This window comes from Meleagris gallopavo, chromosome 11, assembly GCF_000146605.3.
Source record: "Meleagris gallopavo isolate NT-WF06-2002-E0010 breed Aviagen turkey brand Nicholas breeding stock chromosome 11, Turkey_5.1, whole genome shotgun sequence".
NCBI classification, from domain to species: Eukaryota; Metazoa; Chordata; class Aves; order Galliformes; family Phasianidae; genus Meleagris; species Meleagris gallopavo.
Window position 1 is genome coordinate 17,194,937 of NC_015021.2, and position 19,162 is coordinate 17,214,098.

Here is a 19,162-nt window from a genome sequence, read left to right on the forward strand (position 1 = left end):
CATAACCCCCATTAGTGCTTTAGGGTCATCTAACATCGCCAGCTATTTTCCTTCTTTCTCCTGAAGGATACCTTCTCTGTTGCTTTTGTATCTCTCAGTTCCTTGGGGAGTTTGCAGGCAGGCCAGTGCCAAGGGGCCAGCAGGCAAGACTGAAGGTTTTAGTGAGGTTTTGGCCAAGCTCTCATGCAAATGGTTACCTAAAGAACTTGTGTGTTTACTGAAGTAGTTTTGAAAGACTGTTGAGTGCCTCAGAGCTGACAAGTTATGCCTGCAGAGCTGCAGAAATGGATGATAAACAAACAGTGGGGAACTTCCATTCACTAACAGCTATGTTGCTGCCTCTAAACTTTCTGGGATCTTGGCAGAAGATGCTATAGCTCCAGGATTGTTGCTGGGTGTCCCTGCAGAACTTGCCATGGGAACATCAGAGATGCAAATATGGCACCCAGCAATGAGGGCAGAACAAGCTGGGATTTCTCTGTTTTCTCTTTAAAAATGAACTACTGCTTTATAAATGGTCTATAGAAAACTATCTTGCCTGGAACAAGCACAGATATGGGCTAACCGTGGCCAATAGGTCAGCTTTATACTAAGAAAGCAAAAGCAGTATTTGAAGAGAGAGACATAGCAGGAGTTTTAGCACTATCCAAGAGGAGTTTTAAGTTGGGATTTCACCCCAGACATGAAATCAATTTTTTTGTAGCAAAGATCCTCTTTGTTTTCTTTGTTTTTGGTTTCCCTATTTCTTCTAGTTCTATTACTCTCCCCAAGCAGCACTAATCTGGCACTGTATGTGCCCTGACAACATAAATGCACAGGTACTGCCCACAGTGACTGTTGGTGCATGGCTTGTTTGCTGTGTGCTGTTCAAGCTTGTTTCTGCTTTTAAAACAAATAAGGATATGTAGGATCACTGAGGTTCAAAATTACTGAAAGGGTGGAAAGAGCCAACAAAATAGGGAGTCACACTGCTGGTTGTCTCAGTGCTGGTACAGCAGTCCTGACCATTCAGCAGGCACCTGGCTTGTTCTACATACAGTGGGGAAGTAGTTGAACTATACAAACACTTGATAAGAGACCTAAGGTTTCCTATTTGATAAAAGTATAGTACAAAATTAGTTCAAAAGGCAAATACATCTCTGTTCTATAACCTTCTCCTCATTTGTTTCTGAGTCAAAAGAGCTTGGTGTTTTGACAGCTGCTTTTTTTCTGTCTGAGAAAAACCACTTGACTGAAACTCTTCGCCCAACTGCTTTTCCCTGCTTTTCAGCCATACACCAGATGTTAGTTAGTTTCCTTTCTGTCTGCTGCTTCACAGCTCCTCCACATCTCCCTGGCATGCCGTCAGCGCCCTGCATGACAACACTGAGCCACGTCACCCCTGTCCCCGCAGTCAGCACCCGCAGGGGAGGACAGCTCCGGGTCCTGCCCTCGCCTGCGCTTGCTGCGATCAGGAACCTGGAGGTAATGACCTCCTCTCACCAGCTTCATCGCTAAAAATCGTTAGGGCATATTTACTTGTTCATGCTGTGCCAGACCCTGTCTCATAATGTTAACACTCCGCAAGCACTGCGAGAGAGTGGCCCATGCCGTGCGCAGTGGATGATGCTGACTGTTCCTTTTAGCAAAGCTGCAAGAATTCAAACATTTGCCATGAATATTCATATGTATCTGAAAGCTGTTAACCCGGCTCTCACATCTGCCTGGTGGGAGCCCTTCAGCACTTATGTGTTGCTTGTATGACTCCTCGCAAGACAGGAACTTTAAACCTGACTGCTCAGATAGTGATGGGAATCCAAGATGAAATTGTTCGCTTGGTTGTAAAATATGCAGTTCACTTGGTTAGTTAGTTACACAAATCATCTACCCGAGGAACGCCACATGACTAAAGTAGGCAACGCAGTATGAATTTGCAAGCATTTGCTGTTCCCAAAAGATCTGCCAGCCAAGTGTTATTCACTGATGAAATTCCCAAATAATATCAAATAAATAAATTAGAAAATTGCATGAGCTCCAGAGGCGATTCATAAAGCAGAAGGACAAGTGAGATTCATAGCATAAAGAACTCGTTCAGCTTTTGGAGAAAACGGTGAAATTGTTTCTCAGCACAGTGAATCAATCTGATGCAGGTTACTTCATTATCTGCTGTGCATTGGTGGAGCACAGGGAGCATGAAGAGATTTGGAGTTGCTTCTGACAGGCTCTCAAACCAATGGATATTTGCTACTGGCAGACGTTTTTGTAAGTGGCAAATTCATCTGGAATAGTTCTAAAAGCAGATTTAGTTTTGAATCATGGGATTTGCAATATACCTTATTTACAGTCGAAAACACCTGAAATATGAACCTACTCCTGCAACAAAAGTTTGCTTTGCATTTTCCCTTTTCTTGAACTCTACGTGCAGCCTCATTCCCTAAGCACCACCAGCTACATGTTCACTGGTACACTGTCTCACAGGTCTAGAACCACTGCCTATGATACAATGAGGCTGGGGATTGCCCAAGGCCCTGAAGGATGGAAAGTAAAAAAGTAAAATTGCCAAAGCCTCTGGATAAAAGGCAGATGGAGAAGAAAAGATGGGTGCTTGACTTCTGCTTGCTCGTTTCTGACACAGGTTCAATATCTCTGCATAACATCTCTTTAAGCCATATTGCAAACTCCTGGGAACATTTTCTTGAGAGAAATTTTTCCCTATTATCATTTTGTACTACGTGGTAGTGTAGATAGCATAGGTTGAAATGATTTTTCCCCCAGTCTGTAATGCAAAGCAATGTGCTTGGCTGAAAAGTTGTTGCTTGGATGCTGAATATTTTTAAGTTGTATTTCTTAGGGGGAATTCTCATTGTTCCCAAGCCAATATTGCTTCCCTTTGGCACAAACTGTATTTGCTGTGACTGAAGGCATGTGGCACTTTTGTTGTTAAATTGTCATCGGTATATCATTTTCAAATGAGTGACACCATGACCCACATAAAGTTTGCTTGCTATAATCATTGAAATTCTCCTTAAATGGAATGTTTGTTAGGATGAGTAAATTCGGATTCCTCTGTGAGTCCCTACTACATTGGAATCCTTTTTTTAATGAAGCTGTAATGAAAACACTCAATCTACCAGAATTCTCTAAGTTGTGAGCATTTAACAACAGCGTTGTAAAGTATGCCTGTAGACACCCACACTGAAGTAGGTTTAAAATGATATCACAGCCTTCATTTTTATACTTAGCAGAGTGAGCAGTACTATATCCCTTGCTGCAAGACATGACTCTCAGCTCCTTTAAGTGCATTTTTAATAGCTCCTGTGAGAAGCATTTCCGCAAGCAGAGCATTTTATTGTTGCTAAATACCTCTCACTCTGAAGTCTCTCTGCTGTTTGGGAATTTGAAACTTTAATGCGCAAGTAGAAACAATTCATCAGCCCAGGGAAAGTCACACTCACATCACACACCCCAAAAATACTGGTGCTGCATATGCACCTATATAAGGTTTTTGTTCATTAAGTTCCTGCTACTTATCCTGGTGATACACACAAATGCAAATACATAAACTTGCAGCCCAGCAATGAGCAGGGCCACACACAGACCTGTTCTGCTGTACAGACCTGACCCTGAGGTTTGGACATTTTTTGGTCTAGCAAAGCCAAACGAGCACATCGCTAAAAAGTCCACGAGGCTCCCAACTTTGCATATCTCCTCCAGGACTTCGGTTGAGACAAAACCAGCCTTGTCCAGAGGCTGTTCCTGTAACACTGCTGAGCATTTCTCCAGTCCCCAGCCCTGGCTGCAGCCCTTTGGGTACCCAGCAGAGCACTCATCACCTCTCTCCCCACACCGCTGTTTTATGGAGGGGGGTGGCAGGGATTGGCAGCAGCACAGCAGGGAGCCCTCCCTCCTGTCTGAAACTACAGTTCTCATCCAGCAAAACAATGTCAACAGTGCAGAGGAAGCTTTGATTACGCAAAATGGATGGACACGCTATGTTTTGTGGTTTCTTTTTTTGTAATAAGTTATAACCCAAGGAGTTCCTCACCGGAAAAATCCAGCCCCTTTTCATTTTCCCCTTTCCAAATGACAGCAGTAGCACACCAGACACATTTTCCACGTTAACAGCAGCCTCCTCCAGCTGACAGGTCTGTCGCTTTCCCCTTCCCTTTATTTTAAGGCACCCTCCCCTCTCCACCCCAGAAGCGGTTCGGTAGGTGAGGGGCGAAGTGTTTCCCGCATGACCTCTATGCATTCCGCTCACGGGAGCGCACACGCAGCGGGAACGACTCTGGAGCCGCTTTGTCCCCGAGACATTTCTGCCAGAAACCCCAGTGTTGGCGGCACCGCTCCCCGCAGCCCGGCCCTCCCGGCCCCCACCTGGCTGCACAACCCGGAGCACCCAGCAGCAACAGCTCCCTTTGTCTCGCATGCAAATCCTACCTCCGACAGCTGTCACATCTTCCTCCGAGGCGAAGCCTAATTGTTAATAAACAGAGCTCCAGCCGTATCCTCCAAAGTGCCACCAGTTGTTAAGCGCTGTCATCGTCCCCTCCCGGTGCTCCAACCCCTTTGGACCATCGGTGTCACAACCCCTACTAACTCATAGCTGGGTGCTCCCCGCTCAAAATGTCTGAGATAGTTTGGAAGGACAATGGGAATGACAGGCACACTAGACAGCCATGCTTGAAATTAGTTATCTCCGGCGCACTTAAGGCTGTTTGCAGCGCTTTAAGGCATTGCTCTCGGGAGGGTTGCTTCACCCAGGCTGGGCACACTGCTCCTGCCGTGATTCAGTGCTGGGAGAGGGCGGCTGCTGGAAACGCAGCGATCGCTCTCACCCCACGCATCCCCCCGCGGCTTTTAAACCTCCCCGGGAGAGGAAATAGCTTCAGTCATCCTTAAACTCACTGAGGCTCTTGTGCCTGCGGAACTGGGCTTCACACATTGTTTGGAAACTAAGGGGAAAGCCGCTCCGGGGAAGGGAAGGACTGGAGCTCCTGAAACCGATGCAAGCAGCAAAATGAGGGCAGCAGCACCTGAGTGGGGCTGAGCTGGGAGGTGGGGAGCTGAGAGCTCTCGGAGCTCCGTGGGGCAGATGAAGCAGGAGGGGAGCAAGGGGATGTGGGGACTGTGCCAATGGCTGGAATTACATGGGACAGAAGCAGGCTGCGCTTCCCAAAAGATAAAATACCGTTTGCAGAGAGGGTCTTGCAATCTAAATTTGCAAGTTGACAGGATGCGGGATAGTGATGAACGGAAGAAACACAAACAGTGTTGTATTTGTGGTGTGTGGAAGAGGGGTTGTAGCAGGATGCTACTAGACTGCTGTTTTCAGTACATCTGCGTGCATCCCTAAATCCCAGGTCAGAAATATTACTGCCCTGCTGAGCTCTTTGCTCCTTGGCTGCTACTTCATAACCAGTCTGATGAGGACAGATCAAAACTCGTTGGATAACATCTGCCGTCAGTCCGGAGTTGCTGGTCCCAGTGTGGTCCCTAGTGGACAAAAGGAAAAGCCACCTCCAGCAGCAGTGGCACAGAGGCTGGAGGCAGCCTGAGGCATTTGGCACTCTGCTTCCCACTAGCACCTGCCTGACTTTTTGGTACCATTCAGTCCATGTCCCTAAGATTAAAACAAACGTACTGTGCACGGTGACAATTCCTGCTCTGTGATCATTTAAAGAAATCTTCCTCTGCCACCTATCCAGCATCTTCCTAAGCACTAAACTTACCCTTAAGGGAGAAGAAAGAGGGAAGGAAAGAAAAGTTCTCCTTGTCCTGAGCAATGCACACCTGTCTCACTTAGGGGCTCACTGTGCCATTGGTTTGTGAGTGGGATGGCACAGCAGTTCAAGAGCCATCAGACATTCCTGCTGGAATTGCACAGACCTGGGGGTTCTGACTTTGTTGGTGACCCTTGAGAGCTTTCAGTGCTGAAGTGGAGACAATTTTGTTTACTGGCAGGCTGTAGCAGCGGATCGTTGCCATCTATTTGCACTGTTCCCAGTCTGCGTATATGCAAGGTGGCTCATTAAGAATGGATGGCTCTCAGCTCCCCTCACGTGGTCAGTAAAGAACCCCTGGACTTCCCTGCCATGGTGATCCCAAAGGAGACCCTTTGTGATAATTTAAAGTCACTCTGACAACAGGTGCAACTGTCAGAGGAAGCTGTATATCAACGGCCATGGTCTGCAGCAAACCCTCTCTAGGAAAGCTTGCAAAGGAATTGCAACAATTTAAAAATGTTTCCGACTAATATGCATGTAGGAAACAACCAAGGAGAGGAAGAATTCAGGAGATTTGAAGTTTGCATGCTGATTTTAAGTCAAACAATATAACAAATGGAACAAATAATGCATAATTTCATTATGAGTCATCCTAATTATAACAAGAATTTGATAGAAATGTAACTAGGAAGTGTAACTCTCTGTTACACGTTTCTAATTGCACAAGGGAAGTACACAATACAATTAGAGCTGCAGGTTACACATACAATAACCTTTTCTCCTCCTGTGGTGATAAATTCTCTAGGAATATTACAAATTTGTTTTGAAATTGCATACCTATCAGACAGCACTCTTTCTACTCACTTGCTGCGTGCTTTTCAAAACATGTCTGCATTTGAAACAGCAGCAGGGAGACTTGTTAATCCATAGGTACTTGGTGTGAGCCACGTGCTGAAGACATTGGAGCAATGATGATGGCTCTTCCATGCTGGGTCAGCACAGTGTTAGACTGGCAGGCTGCAGATGCAACATGCACAGCAGGTAACACTGTGCATTAAGAATGTATAATTACAGCATAAATGAATCATAGAATCATTAAGATTGGAAAAGACTCCTAAGATCATCTAGTCCAATGGTTTGTCTATTACCAGTACTGCCCACTGACCAAGTACCTCAGTGCTATGTCTCCATGTTTCTTGATCACCTCCAGGGATGGTGACTCCACCGCTCCCTTAGGCAGCCTATGCCATACCTCACCACTCTTTCAGAGAATAAATCTTTCGTAATATCCAACCTGAACTTTCTCTAGTGCAACTTAAGCCCATTACTCCTCATCCTATCACTAGTTACCCGGGAAAAGAGGTTAACATCCAATTTGCTATAACCTCCTTTCAGAGAGTTTTAGACAGTAAAGTTAGTTTTAGCCAGAGTAATACTTTAAAAGAGGCCAAGTTCTGTCATGCACATCCAGATACTCTTGGGCTTCATGGAGCCTGAAGTCAGAACTGAGCTTTGCTGATGGCAAATATTCCATAGAAAGGGTGAGTCCAACATGGGGGAAGATAAAATCCCCATGTTGATCTTGGCTACACATTTTAATCCCACCGCTGGCTTTTTGATGAATTTGAAGAATTACTAAGAAAGTCATTTGATGTCAGTGCCTTCATTTACACCTCTAGCTGCTCTCCATTCTCTTTCCTGTGGTGCAGTAGTCAACACCTGTGTCTGCTGCAGCTTTAGAGTGCACACACTCAGCCAGGCTGCCGGGTGACTGGTCGTAATGTACAGCACTAGCACATAGCCAGAAATGTTTCCTGATGGCGAATTGCAGTCCTGTGTTTGGCCCCAGTCCTGCAGTCTCTGTTGTGCTGAGCATCACAGACAGCCAGGTGTCCTGCTGCTCTGTCCATTAACTGAGTTACCTTTCACAAGTGGTTAATCACTTCCACATGCTGCTTGATTGTCCCCTTTCCATGCCGACTGGCTCTTTCTCACATTGCTCTTTTTGAGCCTCTCGCCTCGGAGAAAATGAGTACATCTGGAGCACTGTTAAATGACCCAGAAGTCTCTGCCTTGCAGGCTGACACTATTTGATGCAAATAGATGGCTTCTTGCTGTGAAAATCTCCTCGGTTGACAATCCATTGGGTACTTCTGATGATAGTTATCTGAGGAGTTAAAGCACGGGCTCCTCTCTCTGCATATCGACGCTCTCATTCTCACCCAACTGCAGGTATTAAATCCTTCCCGCGTAGTTTCGGAGGAGGCCTTCCTCCTCCCCATTTGTTCGACAGCTGCTGGTGCACGTTGCTGCTTCTCTTTGCCTTCAGCTTTTGCCATCTGCCATCATTAAGTTGCCCAGGTGTCGGAAATCTTCTTGCTCTTCTCTTGTAAACATTATTCTCCCTTCTCCTTCAGTAACTCAGCCTTCATTTATGTAAAGGCTGATAGATCAGGCTAGCTGTTCACAAACATCTGCTACATTTTGTACTTTACGGGGGTGGATGGGGAACAGAGGATGTATACTTGCTGGTAAAAATAAAGGCAGCTTAACCCTTCCATCACTTTCTGTCTCCAAGAGCTTGCTGCCTTCCTGTGCTTCCAGGTTAATATTTACCAGTTGCATGTTACACTAATCAAATATACCATAAGGCACAGCTAATTTTCAGAAACGTCAAAGCATTCACATGTTGTAATAATGTCTATAGCCATCAATGGTACTGAGGAACAGCAGAGATGGGAAATGTCCGAGACAGCTATCAGCAAAGACATCAGAATAATCCTTTTCCCCTCTCCTGCTGGTGCAAACAGGGGCTTCGCTATTTTTTCTGCTCAGATACAAGTCAGGCATCCTTTTATGATTACCCGGAGGGGACATTCAGACTCGAACAGCATCTTTCACAATGGCGGGTAGTGTAAACTATTGAATTCCTTTGGCAGAGATGATGAAATAAAATGATTTCTGGTGTGCCCAATCCTCCTCAGTAAATCACTGAAGATTGACTGTGAGTTTGAGCAGCAACAAAACAGAATCCAACAAAACAGGCTGCTTGCACAATGCTGCTTGCTGGGCCCAGTGGATGTTTACTGCTTAAAGGGCAGTAAAATATGTATCTGAGGATGCACACTCAGTTGCTGGGGCCAGTATCCAAGGTGCGTGGAGAGTAATTCCAGCAGAATTTCATGCTCTGGTGATTTTACTCTGCTCTGTTTGGGGCTCAGCAGCAGTGCTCTCAGAGCCTGATTTTGTGTGCAGCCATTGGGCAGGGATGCTTTCCTGCTCTGAACAGTTCTGCTGAGCAGCAATTGCTGCCTGCTGCTTTCCCATTTGTTAAGCAATGGATTACTGCTCAAACATTTGCAGCACATGTTGGCCTAAGCTCTGCGTGCAATTCTCCCAATTTACTCCTCTCCTGGAATGCCATGATCAGAGGGGTTTCTTCTTTGTTCAGTTATTTCCAGAAGCAGTGTCCCAATCATCTCTGCTGTGATTTCCATGCTTTGTGATGGGTAACTCGTTGTGTTATTCACCTTCCACTGAAAAAAACAAATAGGCCACTTAGATGCTCTCTGATTTTATATATAGCGTCTAGCTGATTCTTTTCCACTTCGTGCTGGCTTTCTCTATCCACATTATCCTATTCCTACAGTAATTTTACTTCTCCAGCAACTTCATCAAAATATTGCTCAAGAATTGATCCCTCGCCCTTTTTTTCTACCCCCTGCAAATCATTTGCTATGCAATGCTCTCCTTTCTTCGGGATTCAAGTATCTCCTTTAATCTATTCTTGCTTTTATTCTTTATTCAGCTACTGCTTTGCTTTGGTGGAATAGTCATTTCTCTGATGAAGCTCATGCTTCTATTTTCATTCTCTCTCTTTTTGAAAGGTCTTTTGCATCAGCGAAATGTTTCTGTTCTAGTGCCTTTGATGACTTGGTGCTGTGTGCTCAGCTCTGCACTCCAGGTACTAAGGATCAAGTCGTGGAGAGAAGATGCAATGCAGGAGGGAAAGTGACTGTTGTGTTGAATGAGGCCATTTTTATTGAAACAGTGATGTGGTGTGGGGTCGGAGGGGTAAATGCCCTGGGAGCTGGGAGCTGTACTGTGGAGGGGCTGTTTTGTAGTGCCATGCCTCAGCTTCCCAATCTGTAAGGCAGAAATAATGGCACTGCTCTGCTTAATAAAGTGCTTTTTGAGCTTTGGCTAAAAACTAAAACGTATGTGGATATGTAGATATCAAAAATTCTCCAAGGGTCCAAAACTCTCAGTGGTCCTCTATAAACCAGGAGTGACTAGTGGGATTTCACTGTGCTTACTGCAGTAGAGTCATTACAGATTTATACCACTGGGGTCAATGTTCGGTCTGAAATGTGTATCTCCAAAGATATATGGGCTGTATATGAAGTTATTTCCCATATGTGAAAAACTTACTGCGCCTGCACAGAGCTGCCTCATATTCCCTGCCATCACAACTGCTGAGGACATGGGATGAACTTGGATGGATAAAAGACTTGGTACAAAAAAAAAAAGGTGTTTGGGAACCAAACTGATGCTTTCTAAGAGAAAATGTAGAATGATAAAGCTTTGCCTTTATCACAGGCCAGAGGGGTACTCCTTTGGCATAAACACACTTTTTCCATTGACAAAAGAAATCTGTGCTTTTCATCCTCACTGATAGGTTTTTCAATCTTGCGTATAAAATATTAATGTATCATCAAAGGCTGCAGTGAAGAGGACTCCAGAGGAATTTAGCCAGTGAGTTATCTCAGTTTTTAATTACCTAACACTATTTGTTTACATCTGCTTCAAATTATTTTGCACTCATTATGCCTATTGAGGTAATGTTTCATCATTTCTCTACTTAGGTAATATTAAAAACAGAACAAAGTAAAAGGAACAACTTGTCCATCAATTCACCCGTAACCTGACCTTTCCTCTGCTCTGGGAAGTTTTGAGATTCTCTAAATTCTTGTGTCTGTACTTGCTCTATTTTGGGACTCTTACAAATAACCTTGGTAGGCAAAGAAGACACTCTGCGAGCTGTGGAACATGTCCCTGCTGTTGTGAGGGGCTAACTGCCTAAAATATACATTGCCTCTGGATTCATCTGACAGGACCCAAGTCCTATGCTTCTATTGCAGGGCTCCCAGCCTGAGCCCACAGCCTCTGCCTATGTCTTAGTGGAGAGACAATAGAAACAATTTGAAAAACAGGCCCAGAAAGTCTTTACTCCCTCAAATAATGCTCAGTGGCAGTGAAAGCAGCCAGATGTCATAGGATTTCCTTTAGTTAGCTTTCATGCTTATATTTCTAGTAACCCTTGATGCAGCAAACCAATGTGAAAACAGAATGTGGCCATGCCTAACCTGGGATAATGTGAGGATCGTTGACCCGGCGCCAATAGGTGCTACTGAACTTGCAGTAAGTGATGCTTTTCCCATACACCAAGATGAGGAACACAGTTTTGAGTCCCAGCACTGAAGATATGCTTATTCTTCCCTCTTTCACAAATAAATCAACCACAGGTATTAATTGTTCTGGACAGCTCAGTCCTTTCAGGATTTCCTGCCAGGCACTGCACTGTTGTGTCAAGAGCAAACACTGAACAAAAAGACACTGTCCACAATTACTGATACACTTTATTTCAGTAGCCCCTTGGTATTTTAGCTACTGGAACATTCCTTGGCCCATATGAAAAGTTTGAGATACTCTGACGATATTTCATGTTGTTAATTTTAATATAGCCATCTTTAATGAAATAAAGGAACAAGATTCTACATCTAAATATTTGGTATGATATATATGTGACATATTCTCTGCTCTAGTTCCTGACTCTAGATGGACAAACATTTTACTCTTAAAAACTTAAAACCCAAAGTGGGATTTTGCTCCAGAGATCTTTCATTCATTTTATGACTCTCAATAATGTTTGAGTACGATGGGAGAGCCACCTAAATGTATGTCTCAGCTCCTTTGCTGTCGGGCAATACAGTTTTACAAAGGAATTCTTTAACTTTCCTGAAGCTCTTCTGATTTCAGTGGGCTGACAGGAATATAAACGAGAAGGAAATTTCCCCCTTTGCTGGCATCTGAATTGGATTAATTTTGACAAGATCTTCTTTTTATCCAGCAAAATCAGATTTGCTAAAATTTCCTTTCTAGATTCATAAAAATGTTTTGTGAAACATTTAAAATTAAGTGTGGTTTTTCTCTGCAGTTGGGTTCAAATATAGCTGAACTTTTGGCTGGACTCTGGTATTCTTTCAGGGTCTGTCTTTGTTAATAACCATATTTCAGTTTCATTACTTTCTCTAATTCCAGCCACTGACCATTCATTTCTTTTTTGTAATAGGAGCAGGAGGTTAATTGTCCATGCAAGGCTGTTTGAAACAATCCTAGTGCAGCTGGAGTGAAATGCCCTCATTTTTCTTAATTTTCATTAACTCATCAACTTTACTGTTTGCATGTAGCACAAACAAGTAGTAAAATGCCATATTGCATTCCTGTACGACACGGCTTGGAGGTCTGCCTCATGAGTGACTGAAATGGCCTGAGTGCCCCTGCATCCTGCCCTGGGTGCCGAAAATGAGGATTTGAATAACTTGCTGACATAAAATCAGCACACGGGCACCTATCAGGTCCACAAATCTATGTCCTTTTCTAGGAGTTACCAAAGAAAATAGAGCTGCTTAAGAATTAGATCCCCAGCCAGAAAGCTGTGGATACCTAACAGCCTGTTAGCTGCACCACCCAGAAGTCTTTGGAGCAAACCCAAGTAAAACACATGTAAAATTCTCCAATTTACTTTCATTTCTAATCATCCGCTTCTGGGTACAATTCTCTGATATGTTTTAGGGAACAGATTCCCTCATCGCCATGGGAAGGTATATTGTATTTTGTTTCCACTGGTCGTGTGGAAATACAGGTCTTACATTGGTTTTCTAGAACTTTGTTTGTTTCTTACACCCTGATTCTGTACTTCGGCACTGCAAAAGCCCGACTGTAAACCGCTTTTGAAGTAACAAATGTAGAACACTCCAAACATTTAAAAAAAAGAAAGCCACCAGCAAAGTACGTAATAGAGGTTAGCTGCTTTTTTGATCTGTCTTTGCTGGAGTCAATATGTAGGGAATCTATCTCCAGACAGGGCTTGGATCCCACTACCATTCTGTATAATACCTGCTTTGCATGTTATGAGAGAAATGTATGATCAATATGACTAAAGGCTTGTTTGTCTGACCTCAGTGTTATAAAAATCTTTACGAAAGAAAACGACTGATTTTGATGGAACGAATGCAACGTAGGTTTAGCAAAGGCATATTGGATCACATTAATTTGATTCTTTTGTTTGATAAGATAATTTATTTTCTTGATAAAAGAGTGCAGTAGATTCAATCTCTCTGGACTTCTATCTAATCTCTCTGGACTTCAGTACATGACATAGTGAAAAGCTTGGTCAAACTGGAGGGAACAGAGATTAGTGGAATTGTGCTGAAAGTCACTGATGGCTCAGGGAAAATATAGAATGGATTGGGGAAAGTTTGGGATGCAGTGGCTGCCCCTGGACTCTTTTAGAGTTGCTGTGAGAGGTTGATGGCATTTATGATTCTCACGGGAGTTTATATTCCTCATGGGAATCACATCATGCATTACTGATGTGAAATCCAGCACTGAGAGTTGCTGAACCAGGGCTGAAGAGGCCTCACGTGGAGTAGCAGGCAGTCCTGGCACACTCATTCAGAAAAGGTGTGCTAAAGTAGGATCAGCTGCAGAGAAATGCAGCAGGCGCAGCCTTTATCTGGCATGGAGTGATGTGATTGCTGTCTATAAATGTAAAGTTAACACTGGAGAGTGAGGAGAGAGATTTAAACTGAAGGCCAGCTTTGGCACAGGAACAAATAGGTATAAATGGGTCATGGATATACTTAGGAGGTGGAAATTCTGAGGTTTCCAGACATCAGAAGAATGAGGCACCAGATCAGTTCTTTTGAAAAAGAAGTGGAGGTAAAAACAAACTAGCTTCGAGACAGCTTCACTGCTGGTTGAAAGAGATCTTGTGACATGGTGACTTGTGACTGGGTTCAGTGACGCAGAACCCCCTCCCAGTCTGCTGCTTTTCTCATCCTGCCATGAGGGCTTCTGATTCACAGCAATTCTGAGAAACCCTGCAGGGCAGGGGCTGAGGAGAACTCGAAGGAGGGCTCGGAGGAGAAACTTTGCCCCTGTCTGTGGTGCAAAATTACCAACTGAAGGCCAGCTCTGTGAGTCCATGTGAGAATATCCCCAGTGTGCACATCTGTGAGTGTCAGCATCTTTCTGTCCCCTGGATGAAGGCTTGCTCAATGCAGGGTACTCCAGCCAGGCAGCTTGGCTGCACTCCTGCTCCTGCCCCACAGGAAAAAAAGGAGTCAGGCTTCCTTGCAGCTGAAAGATTCATGACCTGTGCCCAGAATTTTTATCTAAATCCTGAAAATAGAACTGGTCTGAGCTTCAACTCTCAAGCAAACAGCAGCAGCAGAAGGTGGAGCAGTGGCAGTCCTTCCCCCTTCTTGTTCCTTGGGCTCTTGCTAAGTGACCTCCAGCTGCTGCTGCTCCTGCTGCTCTGGTTTGGGAGCAGCACTGAGCCAGGCAGCATCACGGAGCTGTGGCACCTGCAGAAGATACACACTGCTGCAGATGGCTGCTGCTCTGCTGCAGTGCTGTTTGCAGGCCAGTGCTCTCAGGGTACGTAGGCACAGCCTCCTGTGCACCCAACCCTGCATGGCTATGGCTTGTGTGGTTGCAGCCTCCTGCAGATTGCACCACTATGGCACAAGGATGCAAAGAGCACTCAGGGCAGAGCTGATGCTCTGCACATCTCGGGGCTTGGCACTTCAACCAAGCTTGCTCATGTCTGCTGCAAAAAGTCTTAGCTCCATGTCACAACGATGCATCCCAAAGGGTAGCAGGGCTACAGCAGAGTAACAGAAGCCTTATGGAGCACAGTGAAAAGTTCTCCTTCTGCTGGCACAAAGTAGATGTCTCCTTAGCTCATGTAAGAAAGGCGAGCTGAGCAACAGCATGGTTGAGATGCCATGTACTCATGAAAGTACCTCTTGACACACTTTCTTAAGAGTGACTGAAGCAACAAGGATGCCACTCAAATACTTGTTCTTATCCAAGCAAGCGTGTTTTCAACTCATGCCCCAGCAGGTCCTGTCTTCGGGGCATAAAGGTACTCACAGAGTCCATCAAATTGCTGTCATAATTAAGTTAGGAAGGAAAGGGAACTGACTGTTCCTGGAAGTGTCTGTATGCTTTCTTTTAACAAGTTCAAGCCATGCGGTATACTGTGCAGTATCCAAGCAGCCTGAATGTCTGAAATGGAAATAAAAGTGGGCAAGTTAGAGTCCAGGTACTATCAGCGCTTGAGAAGTACCTGGCACTTCAGGAGAGCAAGCACTTGAATTTGGGAAGCTTCTGTGTGTCACAGGTTAAAGATGGAAAATAAGCCTAGTTTTGTGATCACTGCAGAAAATACAGTTTCTGAGAGGTGAAGATCTTGTGTCAAGTATCCCTTCCTTAGGTGCTGGGTGACACCTACGAGTGCTTCTCCAGCAGAGAGAGCAACACAGAATCGCTCCTATGGTCCTTTGTCAGTGACAGCGCAGCTTCTCTTTTTTCAGAGGAACTGAAAAAATTGTGTCAAAGAAAGGGCACAAATCTTGCCTTTTGACAAAAAATAGCAGATAGAAGAATGAAAAAGACCCAGAAGACAGAAACTGGGTACTTAAAAGTAGGAAAAAAAAAAGACCCAGGCCCATTTTTCAGCATGAATAACTTCAGGCTCATATTTTCAGGCACTTTCTACATGAGATCCAAGAGCTCAGGGCATCAAAGGTGCAACACTGGGTCTGCAATCATCATCCCAGTACAGATGTCTTGGGGTGATCCTGCACCCCTGGGTTATGGAAGGAAAAAAACCTGTTCTCCTGACTCTACTGCAAGCTTTCTTCCAAGAAAGAGCTGCTCTAGAGAAAGAAAACACTTCAGAAATTGATCGTTAATTGTTCACGGATATTGGGAACACCGTTTGGGATTACTCTGGTGATAGAGGATTCATTGCCATCTTTTGTCATTGTGTAAAATGTGTGAACGTGGACACCGACATTTTTGCTTGGCTTGGCCTCAAGGAGACTGTAGGTAAAAGAGGAATTGGCAGTCACTGTTTCTGCAGTCACCGATTGTTCTGTTGACTTACTGAGCAAAACTTTTTTTCTAGTGTTTCAGTTTGCTTATTTGTATAGCAAATATTTTTCTGTTGCTGAAGATATTTGTAAAGCCAGGCAGTGTCTGTGGAGTGCTTGAGATCCCCAGCAGTCCAGAATTACCCTACTCCACTAGAGTGGGCAGGGGGTGCTGCTCAAACCCAAGGTCATGTTGACCTTGGCTGCTGGACGTGACTGAGCTGCCTTCTTTGTTGCTGTTAAAAGTAGATGCAATGAAAACAGTTCACTCTCTTTTGCTGTTTTGGCAGATTATCTTTTACTGTGAGAGCTTGCTTCAAGTCAAATGGTCAAATTGTAAAAGGTTTCTGTCCATCTGGTAGATGCCTCAGAATGAGAGGAAGCCAGCAAAGATGACACCACAGCATATATCAGCTGCCTGAACTCAGCTATTACAGAAGACTTTTCCCATCACCTCATCTGAGTATTAAATAGCTGAGGAGTAATTATGTCTAATATTTCCTGATCTCCTCCCTCTTTGCACATGGTAGGCTGTTCTGTTTCTGAAACACTGGCCTCATGTTCATGGCATTTGGCCTGCAGCAATGAGGTTGAGTCCAGCCCCAGAACGTCTAAAACATTTTCTTCTAATAGATTGCTCACCGTAAGCTAGAAATGCGTCACACACCAGCCAGTTATTTCCACATCATAAACTCCTAATGCTTCTTCAGACTGATGGGGTTTCATATTTGCTAAGTCCTGGAAATATGCCAAATATTCTTCCATGCATGATCCTTCTTTTATTTTAGCCACTGCTGAGCTAATTGTTGGGTATTTCTGGTGCTTGAAAGCTCCTCCATTTGTTTCTGAGAATTAGCTTAAAGCATCGTCCGCTCTCAGCTTAGCAGCACCCAGCATAGCAGGGACAGGAAACAGTTGTGCTGCGATGTCACATCTCAGCAAGGCCAGCAGGTTTGCATTGTGGACATTCTCAGGGCTTCAGGGAATTCCTGGGGCTGTGAGCTAAGCTGCCCTCACGTCCAGTAGCCCGCTTGGTGTACTTCCAAATATTTTCTTGGAGCTCTGTGTGCTGCTGTTTCTCTTCTTCCACGTCTCTTCCTTTTTTCCTCCTCTGCTTGCCTTCCCCACCTAAAACCAAGTTAAGTAGCCTGGCTGGGAATTTTGAATTATCAGTGTTTGCTGGAAGAAGAGGTGCTTGAGAGGGTGGTTAGAAAGTGTGGGCAGTGAGTACAGATTTTTTTCAGTGATGGCTTGACTTCTGTCCTCAGATCTCCGGTGTTCCTGCTGGGATGCAATTGATTTCTGTTCCCAAGAACCAAAATTCAACTCTAGTTCATTAATCGCTTTGCAACCTGGTTTCTTATGGTCTTACCCACGTTTTACCTTCCACAAGCTGTCCCACCTTTGAAGCACTTCCTCCACTCACTTCTCCCTTTAATATACATTTAATATATGGCAACATTTCAGTACCTGTTAGCAGAATTTTCTTTTTTCCCCACCTACTCCAAGCCTGATGTGCTTTCCAGAGTCTCCTGCTAATCAACACTGGTTAAGACTGTGCCAACTTGCCAGCAACAAACCCTTCTTTATTTTTTTTCGTGTGTTTACAAAGCTTCAAGCATAACAATCTGCCTCAGTCCTGAAGCTTGGCAGACAGCATCTCAGGCTGAGAGCAAGTATCTTTGCCAGCTTAAAAACAAAGATAATGCATTTGGCCATTTATCAGTAATGAAAGGTAATCACTGATGTGATGCAAGAGTTTATGAGTTTATTTAACTAAAAATGAGTTTAACTTTGCACAAGAATTTTGCAAGGGACTCACACTCAGCATCGCTTTATTGCAGTGTTTTAAATCCCTCCTCCTTCTTTTTTTAAGGTTAATGCAGTTACATTCACACAAAGGTAAGAATGCATGTATTCTGCTACAGTGTACTTTGTTCTCCAGAAGCTAGGTGTTAATTACATTCACAGACTTGCTTGCATATGCACATGCATGCAAATACACGCGGGCGCATGCACGCCTGGTTTGTTTTCTCTTTGCCCTTTCTAAAAGCTCTGACCTTGTACCAACTCTTCTCCTGGTGCTACAGGAACGGCTCCTTCCAGCTCTGCAGAGCTGCTCTCCACAAACAAAAGATTTCTCTCCTCAGTGCATGGCACAAAGTACCTGCAAGCCTCCACTCCTGCATCCTGGCTGCCTGGGCTGACAACAGCCCTCACTGTAGACAGAGAGCCCTTCAAATGTCAGCTCCCCTAGGGAATACATATCAAAGGATGGCAATAATAGTAATACATTCCATTTCTACCACACTTCTCATCACAGGGCAGCAAAGCATTTGATCAGTGCTGGCTTCTGACTACAGGCTTGGAAATTAACTGCAGAAGAAGGGTGTGCTGGCATCTTAAAGCCTAAAAGAAAATATTTTGACTTGACTGCAAACATCACCTTAATGCATGCTGTGGCCATGGCCAGAGGCAGGACGGGAGCTCTGGACATGGCAGGCATGAGAGTGTGGAAGGAAGGAAGGAGGGAAAGAAGAAAGGAAGAAGGAGCAAGGCAGCTGCAGTGATGAGATCCTGCTTTTACTGCGTTCTGAATGTGTGAGTCAAACTGGTTCAGCTGAAAGCATTCGTAACTCACAGCAAGCTGTGTAAATCACTGTAAACAAAAGCCAGCAAATCCCCTCCACGCTACCTGTGTACCTGCTGATGTATATTCTTACAGCATCCCTACTTACACAACAGTGTAAAGATGGGCCAAATCTCACACCTTAAGATAGATGAAACCTCTAAACATTTTATGATGTCTAGAAAATAGATTAAACAATGCAGTAAGTTTACCATGACTCATAATGCACAACAATTAATAACAGGAGCACAGTTACTGCCCAAATCCCTATAAGCACAAAACAAAAGCCTTCCTGTAATAAACACAGCATCGTGCTATACTGCTTAATTCCACCCCAAAACAATTCAAATCCCCTCTGCCACCGGAGGGCTTTGCAGTCATCAGAAATCCAATAGATGAAACCAAAAAGGCATGGCAGAACCGAGACTGTCCAAATTAAATCCCGAGTTTCTCTGTAAATCCATAAACAGAACATAAAAATCATTAATTTATCTCCTGTCTTCACATCCTCCTGACAACTTTGTATCCTAATGTATTACTGGTGGCTTTTCCCAGCAGCTGGTGACAGTCAGAAGAAAATCAGAAAAGAAAGGGCTTGTGGC

General features: G+C 44.3%; 1 protein-coding gene across 3 annotated transcripts in view; it reads right to left on the reverse strand.

Annotated features, from left to right (window-relative positions):
* KCNMB2 (potassium calcium-activated channel subfamily M regulatory beta subunit 2) overlaps positions 1 to 19,162 on the reverse strand; it is a 114,414-nt gene that overhangs the window by 72,695 nt on the left and 22,557 nt on the right. Inside the window, exon 1 of one of the 3 annotated variants that reach the window (XM_010716881.3) lies at positions 4,420 to 4,824. The exons of the other annotated variants lie outside the window; for them this stretch is intronic. The gene's annotated coding sequence lies outside the window, so the exon portion shown is untranslated. Of the gene's footprint in view, positions 1 to 4,419; positions 4,825 to 19,162 lie in introns of those variants that run through there. 3 annotated transcript variants of the gene reach the window in all.